Genomic DNA, 22,867 nt, shown 5'->3' with positions numbered 1-22,867 from the left:
GTATTCTGCTAGACTGTCACCGATATTTCAGATAACTTAAAATCTATGCCCTAATTCGTTACAATGTCGAAACGAAAAATGGAAAACTTATTTCTTAGTGAGTCAAATAGCAGCGAAAAAGAAAACTTTTACGAGGTTTACAAAAATTCGGATAATAGCAATGAGGAAAAAATCAGATTTCCTAGAAATATAAATATAAATAGAATTACATCGTCTGATTCTTATTTGGATATTGATAAATGCAATCGTAGTGACACTGAATGCAATGAAGATACTGTCGACGAGATTTTACAAGAATTGGTCATTGAGGAACAAAGAAGAACTGATGATACCGAGGAAAATGCAATTCAGTTTGGTGAATGGAATGAATTTAGTGGTCGGCAGAAGTCATTTTTTTCCGAGACAGACGGTCTCATTAGGCAATTACCTGGCGATGTTAATCCATACGATGTGTTCGAGCTGTTCGTTCATGACGAAATAATAAATTTACTTGTATCAGAAAATTGCAATAAGGAAGGATGTAAATATTAGAAGATTTAGAGAATTATTCGCTGCAAAATTATTAGGGTTGTCTGAAAATACAAAAAATCCTTGTCTTCCACGAAGTCAGCATAATATCGCCGTTCGGAAAAATGATTCCGGGAGAAGCATTAGACGCGCATGCAAACTATGTTATGCACATAAAAGACGTCGAACGGACCGATCAAAGACACGGGAGAATTTAAAGAAAACAACAACTTATTGTCCAAATTGTCCCGACCAAACTCAGCTTTGTATAGAATGCTTCAAACTTTTACACTCTAAATAATTTTCTTAATAAACCATTTTCGTATTACTTTTATAACAATTCAATAGTTTTATTACTTCTTGTGGAATATCTTTTCAAATATCTACGACGATCCTTCGCAAGTAGTCAAATAAGCGTCACCCGAATACGGATGACGCGGTCCCGTCAGAAACTTTGCTGTCACCCGAATATGGGTGACATAGCAGTCAACGTGCAGAGGAAACGGTATGTACTGTACAGAGTTTCCGCGTTCGCGCTAACGAACCGTAGAGCAAACGGTTTCGAGGCCGAAGGGAAAGGATAGAGGCTGGTGGCGAGTTTAGCGAGACGCTATGCAGGCGCCAGGATAATATCGGTCGCGGTTGGCACATGGTATCGTGTTACCTTGATTACGAGAAACCGATCTAACTCAGCCGTACATTTATCTCGACTAGCATATTACGTGACTCGTGCTTCGTCTCTGACACGAAAGAATTTCATTGCGTCTCGTGGCAAATTCGATCTCTCCGCTCGCTAACTAATTACGTGCGTATTACGTTCTTTGGGCTAACATACATCGTAGAATTAATTGGAATTCGTAGTCGACGTATCTTGAGAGTGTCAGCTTCACACTGTCGGTACAACCGAGTCGACAGATATACGACAGCCTAATTTCGTAATAATCGAAATAAAATAATGTTGGAAATTTCATTAAATACGAACTAAATGAAAATAATTGATTTTTCTTTGTTTAGAAAAATTCATTGTTTCTAGGAGCATGTGCAGCCGCCACGAGAATACTCGCAATTTCAGCCGATCGCGTACGTGTTGATAACTAGCCGCAACATTTATTTACGTTACGTTATTGGCTTGGCAACTAAGTGATTGCGGATTTTTTCAATACCACCTAATGACAAAATTCGCAATCACTTAGTTGCCAAGCTAATAGGTTGTGGAAATACCGAAATTATTTTGCGGCGCGCAACTAAGGAAATTAAACGAAAATAAGGATTTTTTCGCTCTACGAATATTACGAGTATTCTACGAGTATCGTGAACAGGGTAAATATTTCGCCATGTTGTATAGATTCTGTGCATTTTTCCATCTGTGAATTATTATTATATTATATTATATTATTTTATTTTATATTATTATATTATATTATTTGCTTGCGTAATAAATTCTGTCGCCCCTTGGTGTCTTCACGTTTTCAGGAATATTACGAAAACCTTGTTTATGCTATCGTAGATGCAGCGAGTGCAAAATGCGATAAGTAATATGCAGAAATATCGCTGGACATTGCATCTTTAACCCTTTGCATTCGGAATTTTATCTCAATTTCGTTACCAGCAGCTCTCAACGCTTTTAAGCGTTTTATTTGAAGTTTACTTGAACTAAAAAATAAGACAATTTAAATAAATAAAGGAAGAAAGAAATTCACCTAAATACCAGTTTTATTCACACTATTGTTGTAGTTTGTAATTTTTAAGTGTAGGACATATCTTGAAACAATTTCCAGGATCCAATCCTGCTTTTCTTTCGCATGTTTCACAAAAAAAATGGGACTCGACAAAGGTGCCCCTGAGACATAGGAGTGCAAAGGGTTAATGACAATAATAAAGGAAAAATTAACGTCACGGATATCTCGTAAAAATTCGTTAGTATTGAGTTGGCAACTAAATGATTGCTGATGTTATCGATACCACTTATTGACAAAACCCGCAATCACTTAGTTGCCAATCCAATAGATATATCGAATTACAGATTTCTTGAATCACACGACAAAAATGATCAAAGTTTCATTAGAATTTACGATATCTCAGATTACTGGAATGTTTTCTGCAATCGACAATAATAAGCATGATACTAATCTCTTGACTCTGGCAGATAATTTCCCGTAAAAGCCAAGAAATAAGTAAAAACGAACTTGTTCTTTGCCTGCGGTTTCCGAACGACTCTCCCGACGTTTGTAGTTGCCTCTATACTCTTCGTGTAGAAAGTGATTTTCCAGCAGACGAAGCAAGCCAATTTCGCTTGGTAAAACTTGGAATTAATAACGGCTTATATGTTTTATAACTTCGGGATAAACAACATTGTTTCCATTTACCAGTTACTTTTCTCCCACACAACTGCCACTTACGTGGTGGTTACTGCCGCGATAGCCAACGAATATCTCAACGACGACGTTGCTGCCACCTACCGGCCAGGGTTGTTGCAAAAATTACGAAACTTTCGTAGTTTTAGGGAAACTAGATATGTGTGAGACCAGCCACGCGTTTATCTGAAGATTTGCAGCGGTTGCGCTGTATACGTGTTCGCTCGATTCGGACTATACGAGGACTATAGGACTGTAGCGAGCCAAGTTCTCAGAAGCGAAGATTTGTTCGGGTGCAACAGAGGGCCGCGACGTTTCTTCGGATAATCGCGATAAACAGAGTTTTAACTGGTGAGTCAAGCGACAGAGCGGTGATCGGATTGGCGGCTGCAACGGAAGAAGCAACGTCGTACAGTAGCGAAGAGCAACGACCGTAACCGATTCCCTCGGCAACCCGCAAAGAGCCCGAAGCGAGACTCTTTAGTTATTTTTTAGCGCGTTTTTCGCGGTCCCGTTACCTTTCCTTTCGTCCGCCATCTCTCTTTCTCTCTCTCTCTTTCTCCCTTTTTCTCTCTTTCCAGTCCCGGCAAACGTTTTTACGAATCTAAGAACAGCTGGGTCATGCGCCACGTTTACGTACATGTATAAGGTGAGTCGATAAAAACCACCAGCTGATTCGTTAACCAGCTAAGCTTATTATTTACCAGATAAAATACATCGCGTCTAAGGAGCTTGATCGAACGAATAGATTTTGACTTTTCGATGCCTTACATTCTCTGAGATATCAAGCTGATCTTCAGTTTCTTAACAGTCACCGTGTATTTTCTTTTGCGCTCCGTTGTAACCGTCAAAGAAAAAGCGAATTCGATGACCTCTAACAATTCAAACTCGTTGTTTCTCTCGGTCGAAACACGTAGAGAACTACAAGATCGCGAAGAAAAGAACGATAATCCGTAAAGTAAAGTTTAGCCGAGTAGAGTGCTGGAACATTAATGCCGGCTACTGTACGTACAGCGGCTGGCGAACATATTCGAACACTTAGAAAATTTTTGTACGCGAATATACCGTGCGCGTTAGACGAAACTTCTTGAGAGCAGAAGGATGCAAATTGGCTGGTTTTAGACCTCGCTTCCGCTTTTTCCACGATCGTTCCCGAAACTGGAACAACGAAAGATAACTAAAGAGAAAGATACTGGCGGCAGCCTGAAGGAACGGTACGCTTCAAGGAAACGCAATACGTGTTCTTTATTGAAATTAATACGTTGGTGTTGCATTACGAAGCAGTCGATTACAAAAATACACTCTGTCGCCACCGATTACATAAACGTTTTGTATCGAAGGTTGACGTAATCGGGTCGGTTTCGAGCTGTTCCAATAAACAAACGAAGAAAACCATCATCGAACATCGATGTAAATTTGAAAGTGTTCGCTTGGATAGAGAGGTCCTTATGCTTAACGCTGCTGCGAAATTCCGCTCTTTCTCGTCGTCAATGAGTTCATTCTTCCTCCACAGGTTTATCATTCCTAAAGAACATTCTTGCGCCTGTATTGCTGTTTCTGTTCCTGTAATATGACTGTGTAATATGAATGTTTCTGTTCCCTTGGCTGTTATATTAAAATCCTATTGTCTCTGGTCAAATGCGATAAAAATACAACGCCTTTTTTCTGCCCAAGTAATTAGAACACAATTTAGCGATGGAAATCAATGGTCAAAGTGAGATACTACAGGGTTGACAATTAAGTGATTGCGGATTTTCTCATTAAGTGGTATTGAATTGACAATATCTGCAATCACTTAGTTGCCAAGCCAATATTTCGAAATCGTGAGAAATAATAAAGACGAATGGGAAGGTAAATAACATAAAATAACGCTGTCAAGGGAAGACGCGCGAATTCGAAGAATTATGATACTTTGGGGATATACGGAGGATATATAACTACTACCAAGGGATAAGATTGACCCCTGAAAATCCAGTTATTTTCCGATACTAATTGTAAGAGATAGGAAACACGCTATCGGACGAAAGTTGCTTCTTTTAATTGGGGCTATCGTTTGATAAAATTGTTTGTCGATTTTACAACGAATTATAACGTAAAATCGGAGAATAACCGGATTTTCAAGAACTATGATTCCTCTACGAGTCGAGCAAAGTTATATAATCTTTTTTGAAATTTCCTGTTAAGGCCAGAGAACTTATGATAATTTCATTGGTATATATGGATTATAGCTATGTGCGTAAATATTGCAATTATTGAGGTTGGCAACTATTTCACATATATTGTCTAGTAAATAATCCATAATTTTATTAGCATATGCTTCATCATTTCTTTTTGCGCTATATTTATATCTGAAAGAGCTAGACGCGCTCCACCTTTCAATTATAATATGGCTAACTAAATTGGTAAGGTTCTTAGACATACTAAGACCTTGTTAATTGGATGTCTTTCATGCAATTTAACTTTCAGTACTAAAAAATTATTATTTACAGGCACTTCCTACGTCATATCTAAGCTGCTTTTGTATCAGTCTTTTTAGAGGTTAAAATAATATTGATGGGACTAGGTATGACAACTTTATTTACATTAGAAATAGGTCTTATCAACATTTCCTAAGCTACTTAGCTCTAAAACTTGTATGACATATAAAATAACAGAAAATATTATAAATAATGTAAATAATGTTACAGTTTGATTTAACTATGAGAACAGGGCTGTTCATGATCTTTGGACTGGCTTCTATTGTTTCAATTTTTCTGATAATCATAGTTCTGCTATTTACATGTATAAGAGTATTACAACATTTTCTAAGGTACTTAGCTATAAAACTTGTATGACATATAAAATAACAGGAAATATTATAAATAATGATTATAAATAATGTAAATAATGTTACAGTTTGATTTAACTATGACAACAGGACTGTTCATGATCTTTGGACTAGCTTCTATTGTTTCAATTTTTCTGATAATCATCGTTCTGCTATTTACATGTATAAGAGTATTATAACATTTTCTAAGGTACTTAGCTATAAAACTTGTATGACATATAAAATAACAGAAAATATTATAAATAATGATTATAAATAATGTAAATAATGTTACAGTTTGATTTAACTATGAGAACAGGACTGTTGATGATCTTCGGGCTGGCTTCTATTGTTTCAATTTTTCTGATATTAATAGTTCTGCCATTTACATATATATAAGAGTATTACATATAATAATCTCAGTTATAGGGATGATTTTATTATCAATGGTTAATATAAAATTTATATATATATATATTGAAAATATGTTTTAATTTAAACACAATATATCATACTGTAAGAGAAGAATATTTCAAACGTAAAAGGACATTATTATACGTTTTCCAGTATTTGTATTTTGATGTGTAAACAATTATGGGTGGAAGAATAATGGAATTAAGTCCGGATGAAGTTGTATTTGCAACAGCATAAATTTATGTTGACATAGCACTGTTATACCAATACGTGTTATTGTTTATAAGTATGATGTATTATCGATAAATATTAAGGATAAATTTACATTATGTCATTAAGAATAATTATTACATAATCGGCAATTATATTAATCGGCAGTGGGCGATTAATTCGGCCATTGAACATATTGGACTTTTGCGACGAGAAATATCGTAAAAGATATTTATAACACGACGTACCTCTACATTTCCTTGAGCATTTACTTATTTACGAATTTCGGATATTCCAGTCGCTTTCGACTCAAACACCGTAAAAGTCCTAAACGCTTGTTGAACCGAAAATTGAACCGAAGACTGTAGCAAGGCTTAAGCTTCCAAATTTATTATCTTTTAATTGACGAAACAATTGGAGTAATCGAAATTGCATTTGTCAAAGGCTTTCGTAACGAACGTGAAACAATAAAAATAGAATTTTCGTGGATAAATTACGCGCTATTAAATATCGATAAAAGTTTCGGTAGAACTACGTTAATTCGGTTGCCAGGGGGAAAAAAGGGGAGGAATTAAGAGCCGCGATGGAGAAGTAGCGGTGTGTTCCACGAAACGTTAACAGAGCAACCATAACTCTTGCCGAAGAAACACAGAGTAATTTTCTACGGGCCATAAATTTCCTAACACGGACAGTTTGCTGACCGTAACTAAATTCGACTGTAATCTCCATCCAAGGTAGAACGAACACGAGAAACGAAAGCAGAGAAAAGTTACATGGAATTGGGGAAAAATCGAAAGAGAAGAGAGGCAGAGAATGAGATAAACTGAAAGTCTGAAATGAGCGTCTGCTGTCGGGATAATAATTGACAGACTCGATTGGTTCAACGAGTACCACCGTTCTCGGTTAATTATCCTGACTCTCGTTATCCCATTATCGTCGTTAGATAGTATCGGAAGGGTGAAGCGAGCTTCTTTGTCGATTGCCGACCGTCGGTTTGCAGGATGCACGCGTTTCAACGACCGTGGCGCGCTCACCACGAACCATTGTTGGTGGAATATCACAGCGATTTTCGATCTTTCTATAACCTCGTACCATGTATTGGGTTGGTAACTAGGTGATCATTACCACCTAATGACAAAATCCCCAATCACTTAGTTGCCAACCTAATACAAACAGCCACTTATTTTCTTGCGCAAAACGGCGCCGATAGTTTATTTATTTGTTCACTTATTAACCCTTTGAGTGCTGTGGGCGCATATAGGTGTCTGGCGAAAGCTATCGGTGTGGACTAAGGACATATATATGCGCTTTCTGTAAGTGCCCGGCATGGGCTAAGGACGCATGTATGGGTTTTTCAATTTTTCCGAACACCTACGCAGAAGTAATACTATTACGTTTGTGTGAAATAAATATAAATGCATTCCTTACGGCAGTAAACAAATGCCAATAGTGCCTCGTTATTGTTGAAATGGTCACCACTTGTAAGAAAACTGTACATCTGGTTTTTTTAGTTTTCTCAAGCACTAAATTTTTCACACACAACTAAATTATTAACTTGTGTTATATTTACTAAATTTAGTTTTCTAGTTTATTGTTTTCTAGTTTATTACCCAAATTCTAGTTAACTGTAAATTTCAATGTTTATAATAAATAATTAAAAATAACTAAAAAATAACGCTCTTGAATCATTTAATCTCGTGCAAAAGAATTACTATAACTTATTACGATTTTCGCTTTGAATAGTCAATCAACAGAGTTCAGTCTAACGAAAAAGTATTCCGTCCACGCGATCGTCAGCGCTAGACGCGCGCCGTCCGTACGGACGACATAGGCCGCGAGTAGTCAGCACTCAAAGGGTTTTAACATTACTTTTTAGCATCAGCTCTATAATATGCTAGAAAAGGATAAAGATAGCACAGTTAAGTTATTAAATAGTAAACTTATTTATTACATTATGTTATATTATACTAGAACGTTCGTTTATTTAAGCAATGTAACAATTATAAGATAACATTGTCAGAGAAAAGGCTCGGAAGAATTTTTTAAAAGAGAATTTACGTGATTAATGCGATTTATGGAATTACAGTAACCACGCATATGTTACGTACACGTTGTTGTATATGAAACAACATGCGAATTCTTGAGGTTCTTGATGGTCAACGATACCTTTAGCTATTTTAACAACGAAGATTACAGAACATATTATGCTCCTTCTGTGCAGTATCGGAAGATTTACAATGTCAAGGGTACTGTGAGAATCGAAAACCATAATTGTGAGAATGAAACGACATCAGGCGCTCGCTATATGTTACATTTACGTGTTACGCAATATGCACACAAATATTAGGTTGTCTGAAAAGTTTCTTTCGTTTCATAAGGTGATAATAGATGAACAACAATTTCTGTTTTATATTATTTTATTGAATTAGCTATGATTCATTTCGTTCTATTTCTGTTGTTACGTTCGTACATAATTCAATAAATTAATATAAAACAAAAACGTTGTGCGTGTATTATTTCCTTATAAAACGAAAGAAACATTTCGGACAACCTAATGCATAAATAAGTATAAGAGGATATTACGCTATGATTGTTTAAGCGTTAAACATCGTAAACGCGGAATGTTTAAAGTTGCGAAGGGATAGAGAAAAGAGATCAACTGGATCAGATATGGCATTAGTATGCGCGCAAGTATCCTGATAAATCGGCTCGCTGTTTCTAACGTCGCTCGCGAGGAATTCAACCCGGAAAATCATACGATAATTACGCAGGAAACGCGAACGTGCGTTCAAATTTATAACACGAAGAAGTGGAAAGCGATCAAGCAGATTATTTATAAAAAATAAAAAAAGAATATCAGCCATCTTTCTCCTGTTCTTTAGCGTGAAACCATTCCCATTTATGAAATACCATTCCCATGCGATCGTAATCGCGTTCAGGACAATATTTTGGACAAGCGAGCGAGCGTCGAAACGCAAAAATTTATGCCGTGTACTTTCCACGACTCTGTTGTATCGGGTTGGCAACTAAGTGATTGCGGATTTTATCATTACTACCTAATGACAAAATCCGCAATCACTTAGTTGCCAACCCAACATTTGAGGATCAACAGGCGGATCGTACGACGCTGAACATTAGCATATTCCGCATGAGATGAATAAAACTAAAAGGTTGGAAGGGGTTGTAAGAGTAACAGGATATTTAAAATTCCCAGGAAATCTAAAAATAAATCCAAGCGACCTGTTCGCTTTGTTAACTGCCATTGGTAGTGTGGGATCAACGTAAGACACGTTATATTCGGAATAAGAGAAAAATGTCACGTAAACGTAGGCGCAAAAATGCTTCGTTACGAAATTACGAGAAAAATACGAAATAACAACGTTACACAGAGCAGAAGATTCGATTATTTATCCACGTTTGTTGCATTTCAAAATGTCCCTGTGTAAGACGCATCCTGGCCGAATAATCGTCGCTTGCGACGATTACATAAATGAGGAACGTCGATGAGCACATTCCACGCATACTCGTTACGAAACGAATTGCAGGCGACGTTAAGAGACGATTTTAGTCGCGACACAGTTCTTTTTTTAAATCGCCAATCTTATCGATAAATTGTTACGGGACATTTACGCTGCAGCTGGCTATTCCCACAAGTTTGGGCATAAATCAAACAATACATATGAAAAACTAAAAAATGTTTTTTTTTAATTGTACAAATTTCAGTTTCTTTTCATTTTCTTAAAATTTCACTAAAATTTTGTACAGTATCGCTTTTCAAACGATGATCAAACTTCACACTCCTGACGAAGCTACAGCGACGAAAACGCGGAAGATTCATTATGGAAAAATGTTATGCGAAAGCTTCTCTTACGTTTTTCTCGAAAATATATTTTTCTAACCCGCGAAATATTCCGAGCCACGTATCGCCGATCCGATGCTCTTGAAATTTTGAAAACATATTCCGCATACTATATTTTGCAACGTGACGTAGGATTTGTCAATAATTTCAAAAATTGTAGTTTCAAAACCAAAACCGCGTAGCAACGTTCGTACCGATCAACAAATCTGAATATTTTATTATCGCAATTACTTGTAGAAAGAAAAATTGTCAAATTCTATTGGGTTGGCAACTAAGTGATTTTGGATTTTATCATTACCACCTAATAATAAAATAAAATCCGCAATCACTTGTTGCCAAGCCCATACATATTCCGAAACGCATCGGGTTTACTACAGCGTCTTAAAGGATAAAGGAAATCCGTTACGGTTTCTTTTCGCGAACAACTGCTGGCATTAAGAAAATAAGTTCATACGAACGTTGAAGGGATTAACGTGCAAATACTCTTGGGCGTTCACGTTCGAGGTACGCACGTAACCATTCGTGGAATTATCGGTTGGCAGTTAGGAGGAGCACTCGCGATAAATATCGAGTACTCTCAGCCGTGCCTAGCATCAACGAGAAGAGATTGAAAGTTTCTGAACGACGATTACACGAACAGTGGAACGCCTCACTTCTTCAACGTTCCCATTAGAAAAACCTTCAACAGGCTGTTCTATCGTGAAACTCGAAAAATGTCAATTTTGACTGTTTGGATATTTTTCAAAAATATAATTACCGAAATACACAGTGGGAAAATATTTCAAAGCTTGTGAAAATCTTTTATAAATGTTTTACATTTGCTACGAAGTTGTTGCGCGCGAAGATCCAGGAGAAAGACACGTGTAAGTATCATACGTGAAAAGACTCGTTTTAAAGAGAGAGCACCAAGGGCGAGTCATCGGTGATCGTAGCGATAAACGCGCGTCCTCTTCATCGGTAGATGCACGGATTTCCATGCAAATTTATATTTCTGAGAATGTCTAGTCAAGAACGTTAGAAGCTTCATTTACTTGTTACGTATTATAGAAGGAGCTATTATTTTCCAAATTTTATGCGTTTTTTCATATTACGTGCATCCTGTGCAATTCTGTAGTTTTAAGTCTCCTACAAACGCAGAGATATCGTTGATTGAACGCTAGGCTGGCTATCGGCGATCGCGACCTCGTCGCTTGCTACTTTATTCGTCCTTCGACAACTTTTTGCACGAACGTATCATTTGAAAAGTCCGATTATTATTTCTATGAATCTGCGATCTTATAATTATAGAAACAGACTGGGTTCATTAATTGTAAAAAGCTGTCGTGAAACGAAGATCATTGAAGCGCCATCTATCGGCTTGCAAAGCCATTCTACGATCCGCGGCACTGTATAAATCTGTCAAAGGTTAATTACCAAACTTTCAGCCTTCCTGAAACCTGTGGCGCTTATCTCTTTCACAGCATCGACTCCCACCGCTGTATGGTATTTCCACTGCTACGCGTATAATCGCAGTCCTCAACGCCACGATTCGAACAAATCTTCGCCAAAGAGAAAGATCACACTCACTGCTGGAACACGGTGCGACTGACAGATCACCGAATCCACCTTACGCAGGATCGTTCGACTTATTACAATTCGATGGGAAGATAACCCGTGACGGGAAACGCGACGATCCAACGAACAGGATGGAAAAAAGGCGTAAGATGCGGCGAATGTGGATGGAAAGCGAGCGAGTACCGTCAGATGCACGGCGCATCGCTAGGAAGAAGGAGAACAGAAACGGAGAGAGGGAAGAATTAATCGAGAGAAGAGAGCGAAAAGGAAGGGAAAGAACGTAAAAGGAGGAAGAGAAAAAGGAGAGAAAGAGATGAATAGATAGAGAGAGGGAGAGAGAGAGAGAAGGGACACGGCGTCAACGATGCCTCTGTGCCGACACTGGCGACCGACTGCGACTCTCGTTCGCGTAATGCACGTAGAGCAAGTGAAACAGAAAAGGTGGGGGGTGGAAGGCGAGAGAAAGAGCAAGAAACGGCTCGTCGAGAATGACGAACAGAAGAGAATGGATTGGAAGTAACCGCGAACGCGAGGAGAACTCTCGCGACGACCGACACGCTTCGTTTCGTGGTCCGACCAACTGATCGCCAACCGACGCCACTTCTATTCGACACAGGGGACCACAGTTAACACCGATAACGAGTTACAGGTAGGCGCGTATTTACTTATGACGCATCGCCGTATCAGCGATCAGCTACTCAGTGACTCTCAACATGACCAACTTGGACAGTTTTCAGGCTTTCACTACACGTCTGGATTGCCTGCATAGTTGTTCGCGTTATTTCACTTACTACAGATACAGTTTAAGGTTATTTCGCTTGAATATTGCCAACTGCGATCTTAGCGAAACGTTGGGATTTTTTTTCTTTTGGACACGACTTTATGCCGCAAACCTCGAGCGGCGTTAAACGAGCCACGTGTTACATGTATCAGCGCTAAGCGGTAGCATTCACGCGTGAATCGTTTCAAACGTTTTTTACAGCGTTCTGTTCTCCGAGGTTATACTCGGTATATATTTGTTTGTTTATGTATTTAGTTACTCGACCAACGATACGAATCGCGCAGATTCTGATGTCGTCTATAGAGTCACGCCACAAGTTCATCGAGATAGTTTGAAAAGTGCTGGCGATACTTGTTTGGGTATTAACTCTATTTTCGCGGGAATCTTCGTGATTTTATCTATTGAAATGTCTCGCAACGAATTCAAAGAGCTTCGCCTCGTCGAGAAATATGTTCGGTCATAATGTGTCGACGTGCAGCCGTACAAGATAATCTGTTGTCAATGGCATTTGTTGAAACGTTCCTACGAGTTTTTGCACGATTTTTACAAGATTCCGTCATTAATTAAATAACGTTCGTACGAAAGTACGACAGGTGTTATGAAAATCGTTTGAAAAACGGTCTCGTTTAAAGATAAGGCTACGCGCTAATACATTTCGCAGCCACTGTACAGTACGAAGGATACGAAGAAATCTCTTGGCTGTCACAAACGTATCGTACACTTTGTACACGTGTCGGTGAAGATTTTCGTGTTGCACAGCGAGGATCGAAGATCTCAAAGAAATCAGGTCGCAACTCGACCGTTCTCTTAGAAAAAAATGTTACACTTTCGTTAATTTTATATGTTGCATATATACAGGGTGTCCCGAACTTAAACGGCCAAACCGCGAAAGTTTATTCTACAGGTAAAAAGAAAAAAATAATGTTATACGAAGTTCGTCGATAGACGCTTTGTTACAGAGTTAGAAACAACAAATGTGGCGTGCACGTTGTAATATCGTGACGTGAATAATCATGAAATGTAACAATATAAGAAAAGATGATTACTTTTAATTCTTCGTTTCAGAATATCGTCCTTGCGGACGGACACATGCTTCGCATTAACGAACAATGGAATTAATTACACTACGACGATCCTGAGAATTTTCCTGAATTTCAATAACTTCGCATAGCATTTTTTCTTCTTTCTGTCTGTACATTAATTTCCTCCTCGCTGATTTTCACGAGCTTCAAATATGTTGCCTAGGTCAACACTCTGGCCACCTTTCTCTTATACATATTACCGCCTTAGTTTTCCAGATATTACCAACATCCTTTTCTTCTTTTCCTTCTTTCTGCTTGTGGATCAAAGTCTCGCAGTGTGACCATTTAAGTTCGGAACATCTTGCATGCACAATCCTGACCATAAATACTCGGACACTATCGAGACATATTTGTGGATTTCGGGCAAACGTTTCTTTACACCTTGTACACGTGTTACGTATTAACACTAGAACTACCACACCAGTCAAATTGGCTGGTTTTATAATTTTATTTTAGAATTTCTATTTCATGTTATATTTTTTTCCGCAATGATGTAATGACTTTCGCAACGATAACTAAAAGAATAATATAATGAATTTTATTTTGTTTTCTATGTACTCAAACTGAAAATAATTTTGTATTAAGGCTGTCTATACCAATACTAGCCAAAACGATCGGTACTTGTCAAAGTGTAAAAGGATCCTGCAATCTGTTTATCGAACCCCAATTAACCAGTTTCCTCGTTTTCTACAACTTGCCACACGTTTTAAAAATGTTTATTGCATATCATACGATATGATGATATCCGTTATCAGGAAAATTCCGGCTGGATCGCTAGATGTTAATACTAAAAATACCACATCAATCAAAATGACTGGTTCTACAATTTTATAAATGTGTCAACCCCCGTTTAGAGATCATGGCCCCAGATGGATTAATAATAGCAAAAATGTACTACATAACATGGAATTCCTTCTGTAAGAAAGTAATAAATCAATAAATATTCTATTAGGTATTTTTTAAAGACCAGTCATTTTCACTGGTTTTTTTTGAAATAGCTTCGTTAACTATCGGTAGTTCTAGTGATAATAAGAATGCCAAAATGGCATAAACCGATATAATTACACGGGTATAATTGCAGTCTATTTAGAACCATTCTCACATCATCTCACGACTCTCCAGTCTCCACGGATCTGTCAACTATTCTGAACATTACTGATACGTACTACGAACTACGATAAGCAACACCCTTGATAATAAGCGAGCAAAGAATAACGAGGCCCTGGTTGCTTTCCCCGAACGTTCTCCTTCTTCGTTACAATCGTCTCGAATTCTTTCTCGACTTAATCAGCTTTCGCGAATAAAAGGAATCGTCTGTGCCGACCTCGACACCGATATACGGTCGTTTGCAGTTGTGTCGATCGCGCTGAATCCCTACGATCCCGACGATGTTCTGTCCAAAGCGGTCTACCTCGTTCCGAGCCGATTCCATTCGCCGACTTTTGTCTCGTCGAAGCGCTCGGCCTGGCCGAATACAATTTGCCGAGAGCGAGCAAGCCGGGGAAACCGTGTCGCGATTTAGCCGCAAGGTAAACGACTGCTTGTGCAACATGTGCGAAACATTATCGGCACCGACGGCAAGCGTTTTCGAAGAAAGAAACAAAAAAACGCGAAGTTTGCAGCTCTTGGTATTTCGATTAGCAATTATTAGACAGTGGATTTTTAAGCGTTTAAGGGCAGAAATTGAAAGGTGCAAGTATGATTGAATATGTCGTGTAATATGCAAAAATAGAAAAAGATATAGTACCTGCTGGAATATTTGCTCGGTGGAATAAATCGCTGTCTAGGTACTACTTTCTTAGTTGTGTTCGCCAGATATGAATTTGCATAAGTATCCGCAGTCTAGCAACGACAGAGAATAGAACACGTCTCAATGATTTCGATAGTTTAGGATTTAGAGATAGAAAAAATAGTTGAACATTCGGTACAACTCAATCGAAATATTCACGTTTCTATTGGGTTGGCAACTAAGTGATTGCGGATTTTGTCATTTGGTGGTATTGATAAAATCCGCAACCACTTAGTTACCAGGCCAATATTATATTTTCAACATTATAATAATAGGAGGTCTGGTTACTGTTAACTTTTTACTTGTTGCCGTAAGTCGTTAAATATTATGGTAAATTGAGACTGAAATAAGAAGAATATCTGGATCGATTGAAAAATAATTGCAAAACCTCAACATCGAACGGATGCAATTAAATTCACTTCGCTTAGCTTCGGTTTCCTTAGCTTTTTCTTATTTTTTTATTTACACTAATTAATACCGACTATCGAGTTTATCGATATCAACCAACTGTATATAGCTGGCCGAGATAAGATCAGGCGCAAGAATTAGATTAAGGAATTTCATAAGAAATATATTTGATATATTTGCTATAATTGAAAGTATCCAAATACTCATGCACGGTATCCTACACGTACGGCAAGGTTATTTACAATAAGTCGCATAAGCTTCAACGTGTTCAAATTTTTGACACGGACTAAACAGATTTGTCGTGTATTACGAGACGCCGACAGTTTGCCATACCTACGATAACGAAAGAATGAGAAACTGCCTTAAACCGTAGGTGCATTAAGAGGAAATATCGAAAACGAGAAACTGATTCGACTAATGCCATCGTAGAGCGAGCGTGTACGTATAATAAGAAATAATGCAATAAACAGGAGAATAAAAAGGGCAAAGCGATAGACCGAGAATAGCGTAGAAAGCGATCAGGAACGTTGCCGCGCCGCTGGTTATTATCGATAAGAAACGGCCAAGTTTTCTTATCTACGTTGAGTTCTTCGAAAAGTAATACGCTTTGTGCAAGGCACACTTCTATTCTTTGTTGGTAGTACTACTTATGTACATATGCACACATCCAACGTGCGTGAGTGTGAGCATTTTTCTGGAAGGAATGGAAGCTTCTTATAGAAGCGAGCGAGAAAGCGGCAAACGTTCTCGCTATGTCTCGGTTAACGGTTCGAGGCTTGGTCGTCTAGACGAGCATCGTTTCTTCCACTCTTCGTTAATATTTATAGAGTTGAAACGTGCAATTACGCGAGGAAACGTCGTTGGCTGGATAATACGCGTAGACACGCGCTCTCGTACACCACGAGGCACGCGTATCTCGCCCATTCCGCCTATAATTTCCTTACTCTTCCCGATATCTTCGAATTTCTTTCGAATATCGTTACTCGCGGTAATATTCGGACACGTGCACCGTCTGTTACAATTAATACTAATAAGCGCGCAATCTCGCGATACCTTGTAGTTTGTCATAAAGAAAATGGTGCAAGTTAGTCTTAGGTCTCAGCCTGAAGCCGACAACTCACGAGTCTGGTTCAGCCACGACCAGTCAAGTGGCAAGTAACGAGCAAGCAACTTGTTATCAAACGTTTAAGGCCCGACCACAACTTTTTAGGTTCTTACTGATTGTTGATATCTGACAGAAAGACAAATCTTAACGACCACATTTACGTGCTACGGGTCTTTCGGAAATTCTTTCCTTTTTCAAAAAATATGCGACATCAACCGAGCAATAATTCGTGTTTACAGAATCAGCAAACGTCCTGGTTTTATAAACGCGAATGTAAATATCAACTTCTAAATTTCGGTGTTCGCGCATGGCAAGTTACTACTGGGTTGGCAACTAAGTGATTGCGGATTTTGTCATTAGGTGGTAATGACAAAATCCGCAATCATTTAGTTTCCAACACAATAGATTCCTTGCTACTTACTTGTCGTAGGTACCGAGCCAGTGCCTCAGCCAGTAAGAGTTTACGTAACTCTTGTCGATTATGTGCACTGCTTAGCTCTTCGTACGAAATTTCACTGCAACGAAACTTTCTTTCTCGACAATGGGCATTTCTGGGCGCGAAAATAATACAGCAAGGTTAGTCGTTCGACACGGGATAAAACAGCGGTCGGAGAAAAGAGCTCGCCTCGACCGAAATAATTTTCTCCCCTAACGAAAGTCGAAGGGCGCGCGTCTGCACCAAAATAGGCGGATGCGTGAGCCTCTGCTTTACGTTCTCGAATTCATTCATAGAAGCGAGACGGCTGTACCACGTACAGGAAGAGCGCTGTAAGAAGAACGAGACAGAGAAATAGAGGGAGGGAGCTGTGATTCAAGTGTCGGAGGCTTAAATCCGCCGTAGTCGTTGTGATCGTTCTCGTTTCGTACCGGGGGAATACCGTGTCTTCGACCGTTGTGTTTATACCTACTCGTAGCTTCTGCTTTCTCTGTTGTGCCAGAGGAACGTCTCGGTTCTTTGAAATCAAGAAGATAGGAATGGCTGGCTGCAGGGAGCTGCGAAGGAAAGCAAAGTATGCGGAGGAGCAGATGGTCGTTGAAGATGTGGTATTAGGACGAATCACATGAGACCAAACCGCCATCCCCTCGTACGCTTTCAACCATTCTTATTTACAGGTATTCGGTGAAAACTTTTCGAGTTGCCTGTCTGTCTTTCCACATTTTTTGTTTGAAGATTTACGGTTGGTTTCATAGAACTCGAACGTAGCATTCAAATTCAAAGAGTTAGTCGAAAAAGAAAATCTTAGAGTGCGAAATGTAGTTAGTCGCGGAAGTATTGTTGGACGCTCGTAGAGACTTTTCACGAATATGTTATGCGTATTCTGTAAAAGATTTTGGAATCTCTTTAGCACTGTGATTATTTCTGTAAATCTAGTTTTTCCTTTGGAAATCTGGAAATCTACACGGAAACTGCGTGCTGTGAACATCAACGCGATAATATGCACAATAGTCTGCAATCTAATCTAACAAATAAGACGCGAGAGAAAAACTGATGCAGCAACCGCTTCGACGAAAGTTGCAATGGAGGTTGCCGTGGGTCAGCGAGATTGCTGCACTCGTGCAGTGTGCATCGAGAAACGAAAAATCATTGTATATATATACCGCGCATATCTATGTAGCTATATACACACGTAGGTAGGTATATCGCGCGTACGTGAAACTGGACGCTGACAGCTGGAAACTGGTTTCTAGAGAACGGCCGTACTCGAGTTGCTTGCGAGAATGAGACGAAACAGGAGGAGTAGGAGGCAAGGAGAGAAACAGAAATAGATGGAAGAGAGAAAGAGCGGAGAAATGGACGTAGTACAGCGTCCATCGTGTTCCGAGTACAGAGGTATCGGACCAGGAAACAAAGGAACGACCCAAAGAGCAACGCTGAACAACAGATACAGGGGCACACGAGTTAAGCATTCACGAAGTTCAACGAAACGCGTTCGACGAACACGTCCGATACACGTACATACGTGTTATAGCTGTAGAGGAGAACTCGAATTTCTTAGGTCGCGAGATTTCGATCTTTCCGATCGAATCAAGTTAATCGTGAATTATTTTCAGAGATAGAGGAGAGAGAAGAGGAAGAGACGATTTAAGATAAAGCGTGCATGCGTGATCATACCTAACTCTACGCAGCCATTGTGCTCCCTTCTTTCGAGGGAGCAACGAGATTCGTCGTGAATACGAACAACCTGCCGTATACCTCCGACACATTCTTTCACCTTTCACCTGCGCGAGTATACTTAATGAATCAGAAAAGTAAGCTTTTTAAGATAGACCTCCTATCAACGAAGATATCCAAGCTATCGATAACAATCGCTCGTGTCGTTTGAATATTCCAAGTTACGCGCCAACGTGGATCGAATTAAAGTAAAAGCAATATATACAAAATCGAATGTAAAAGAAATAATATACAAAAAAGAAAACAAATAAAAAATAAAAAAAAATAAAAAAAAGGAATAATAATAAATCTACATATATATATGTACAGTAGGAGATATTTTCCTCTGTTCTATCAACGTAGATCGTTTACTCACCATGATGAAGGAAAATGATACACTGGTGCGAGAGCAGCAAACTTCGACGAACATCCAAGGATACACGAGATGAAAAAAAACACGCGACACTGACAAGTAGCTGATTGAAAAAGGTTCTGATGAATAACTGGCACCGTTGTCGAGAGAAAAATACGGCGATTCGGCGTGAGCTATGATAGGGAAAAGAAAAGAACGTGGGAGATAAAAAATCACGAGAGTGCACCGGTAAAGGCACGCCGGGCCCGGAGCGGACGAACGTCAGGCCGACGGCGATGCAACAAGTGACAGACAAGAGGCTCGACTCTTTTAGTTCGCGTTGCGGCTACTTTACCGGATGGCGCTACTGCTCGGCCCAAGCCGAATACGAAATTCAATGGCACTCGTCTTTTGCCGCCATTTCCTTCGTCCTTCCGAAATTCTTTTCGACCAGACGGGAAACGTCGCTTCACGAAAGTATCCCAACACTTGTATACACATCTTTACGAATACATTATAAGCGTTGTACGAAACACTTCGAAATTTCATTGATACGGTTACGCACGAAACTCGATTACAAAGTAGAAGCTGGAAAGAAATCTGAGAATACTAGGATCGCCTATTTTGAAAATGACGTATGCAAATGCATTGCAAAATTTTTTGCAAAAATATATCGTTGATACTTACATACAATTTATAAGTTCAATCTCGAAATATTCGTTTGTTTTGATCGATCGAAATCTCGTTGATCATCAATGGAGTTGATGTACGATCGTTCATTTAGAAAGTGGTGTAATTGCAAACAGGTGGTTGCCAGTAATCCGCAGAAGTGCTCCATGTACAATTTTGTTGTAAAACGGAGAAGAGCAAATTTAGAACTGCAGATTTGTCATCGATCGAACCGGGGAAATTGCAAAAATTTGAAAACATCGCGTTAACAACTTCACATGGTAATAACGTTAGACTGATTACACGCGGGAAATATAAGTATACGATGCATTTATTGCCTTACATAACACCGAAATAAAAAATAGAATGTACTTAACATTAACCTTACAAGCATTCTGTTACGGTAAATAAGTAAATGTTGAAATGAAGCAACAGCATTTTGTTCTTTCTGCTCTTATTTATAAGCGAAAGTGGATTAAAGCATAAAACGTAAATTTCAATCAATCAAAATTTCACGAATTGTACGATACAGTCATTTTGAAGATGGCGTAAATTCATTCATAACCATGAAAGAAGATATAGTTAATTCTCAATAAACCTTTTCGAAGCTATGATGAATTTATTTGGATTTGACAATCGACGGAGATGCAAATATCTCGATATCTCGAATCAAAAGAAAATGGATTTACATCGTTTTCAAAATAAACGTAGAGATTACAAAATATTTATTCGGTGGGTAATACTTATTACATGTAAGTAATACATAAACTGGTTGCTCATACTGTGTAATATGTACAGGAACGATATAATATTTGGCAAGAATGAAACGTCATGGTACAAAATATTTCAATATATCCTTGTTCTCGAGGCAAAATGAATAAAATTCGCGTGGCAGTGATCGTACAGAAAACAACAAAATGAAGTAAGCGAGCGCACAATCGATTCGGTTCGATCGTTTGATCGATCCTGAAAAGATGGTAAATCCTTGGATCACAAAATCCTTTCGAATGCTGCTAAACATCGCCGAGAGGTGACAGCACGAGTTTTACCAACGATACGAGTCGGTCGGCTCGACACACAGCCGACCGATTTCTAGGAGAGGACGTGGAACGCTTTTTCGCATCTCTTCGATTTTGTTTACGAAACGTTGAACGAATAGAATTCGGGTGTACCAAAATATTGAAAAAATATTAAACTAAAGAAAGACGCGACAGAATTCTGCGAAACGATGAGAAGCCTTTACACAAAAAATCGCGTAATCGCGAAAGCGAAAAAATATAGCGACACGTAACAGCGCGATAGTCGCCCCGCCGCGACATGTCGTGAAAGTGTTAAAAAATTCTGAATCTGTCCTGGTAAATAACGTGGATCGTTTCACCTTGGTATGCTAATTGTAAGGATTAAGAGAATTACGGTAGCTCGATGTACATATTCGCATACATAATATCGAATGCCAGCTGAAATGTGGAACGCGCAATTGTACTTGCCGCAATACACCTCTTGACATTTACACACGGAAGATCCTGAATATCTTTCCAACCGCGACGACGCCGAGAGGAGTTCGAACAGCGACCTGTCTAGAATTGATTTTATCGGTAAACAAAGCGATTCACGAACCGAATCGAAGGAAGGCCGACACGGTGCTACCTTTCGTAGATGTCGATTGTTCCTTCTAGAATTATTAGGTTATAGATACAGTGATTCGCGAAAATAATCGAAATTTTTATGAGCATATTATTTATTTGCGTTATAGGAAACATTCTGAAATTTCGTTGGCATTGTACCAGGATAGAACTATAGCGACTATAATATGTAGAACTAACTATAATATGCGTAATACTAACGTATATTGTATGGACAGGACGGTTAAGAGGTTAGTAAATTTCCAGAGTCCACGTGCAAAATCGAAAGAAACTAAAAGTCAAACGAAAAAATCGTGTTCTTTATATGTTTTGCAATAACCAAGCGAACTAAACAGCGTCGAGCTTCCTGCCGTTAATAATTTCTCTGTCAGGTAACTTTATCCTTTACGGACGACACGGTGGAATTTCAAGGATAATCGTCGTGTCTAGTCAACAAGACCATGGAGGCTTTCTTTAGCCTCTTGGAAATTTACGACCTCTCACCATATTCTCGAATGAATTTCCGTCGATTCCACACAAAGGATTATGTGGAATCAAGTTAAAAATAGCACGCTGTCTTTCCAATCCTTCGCCTTTGTTACCCAACGTTTCTCTCAATTTCGTTCAGAACTATATGTACTTGAAACGCGTTACGGCAATGAATGAACGTATCCGATGGAGGCAAGCGCCATGACAAACCATTCCAAGTAATAATAAATAATAGAAGTTTTTTCGACGAGCAATAATAAGCTGATACTCGTAAAAGGGAAACAAAGTCAGGACTCAGGGGACGATAGCAGGATATCTGGCATTCTTGCCTACGGACAGGTACGAGGTCCGTGTCGTTCACTTTCACTGCTTACGCTCGATCTAACTATAAAACACGTCCTAAGCGGACCGATTCGTTCGTTTCGGGGAACGATCGATTCGATCGCCGCTCAATCGTTCGCTCAGTCGGCTTCGTGTTACCAAACTGTGATTCACTAGCCCTGGAAAAGCAATTTTCCAGCGAGACATTACTCGATCAACGTTCCAAGTTCACGCTTTGAAAGCGTGAAAGTTCGATTCTTCTACGAGACTCTGCTCGCGTAAAGTATCGAATTTTTGAAAAATGTTGAATTTATCGGCGAGGAAGGGTCTGAGGGGAAGCTCGTGTAACTCGAAGGAATACTCTAACCGAAATTGGACGGGCGCGTGGGCAAT

The 22,867-nt window shown here is 39.0% G+C and overlaps 1 protein-coding gene across 24 annotated transcripts in view; it reads right to left on the bottom strand.

The window, feature by feature from the left end:
* Positions 1–19,627, bottom strand: part of LOC100649948 — a 168,294-nt gene extending 148,667 nt beyond the window's left edge. For 23 of the 24 annotated variants that reach the window (XM_048413110.1, XM_048413119.1, XM_048413115.1 and 20 more), the window contains exon 1: positions 11,564–11,917. The gene's annotated coding sequence lies outside the window, so the exon portion shown is untranslated. Of the gene's footprint in view, positions 1–11,563; positions 11,918–19,397 lie in introns of those variants that run through there. The other variant, XM_048413111.1, reaches the window with a different exon arrangement.
* Between the last annotated feature and the right edge of the window lie 3,240 nt (positions 19,628–22,867).

Source organism: Bombus terrestris, chromosome 16 (genome assembly GCF_910591885.1).
Source record: "Bombus terrestris chromosome 16, iyBomTerr1.2, whole genome shotgun sequence".
Classification (NCBI taxonomy): Eukaryota; Metazoa; Arthropoda; class Insecta; order Hymenoptera; family Apidae; genus Bombus; species Bombus terrestris.
Note: the sequence above shows the minus strand (reverse complement) of the source record. Positions and strands in the feature narration are given on the sequence as shown.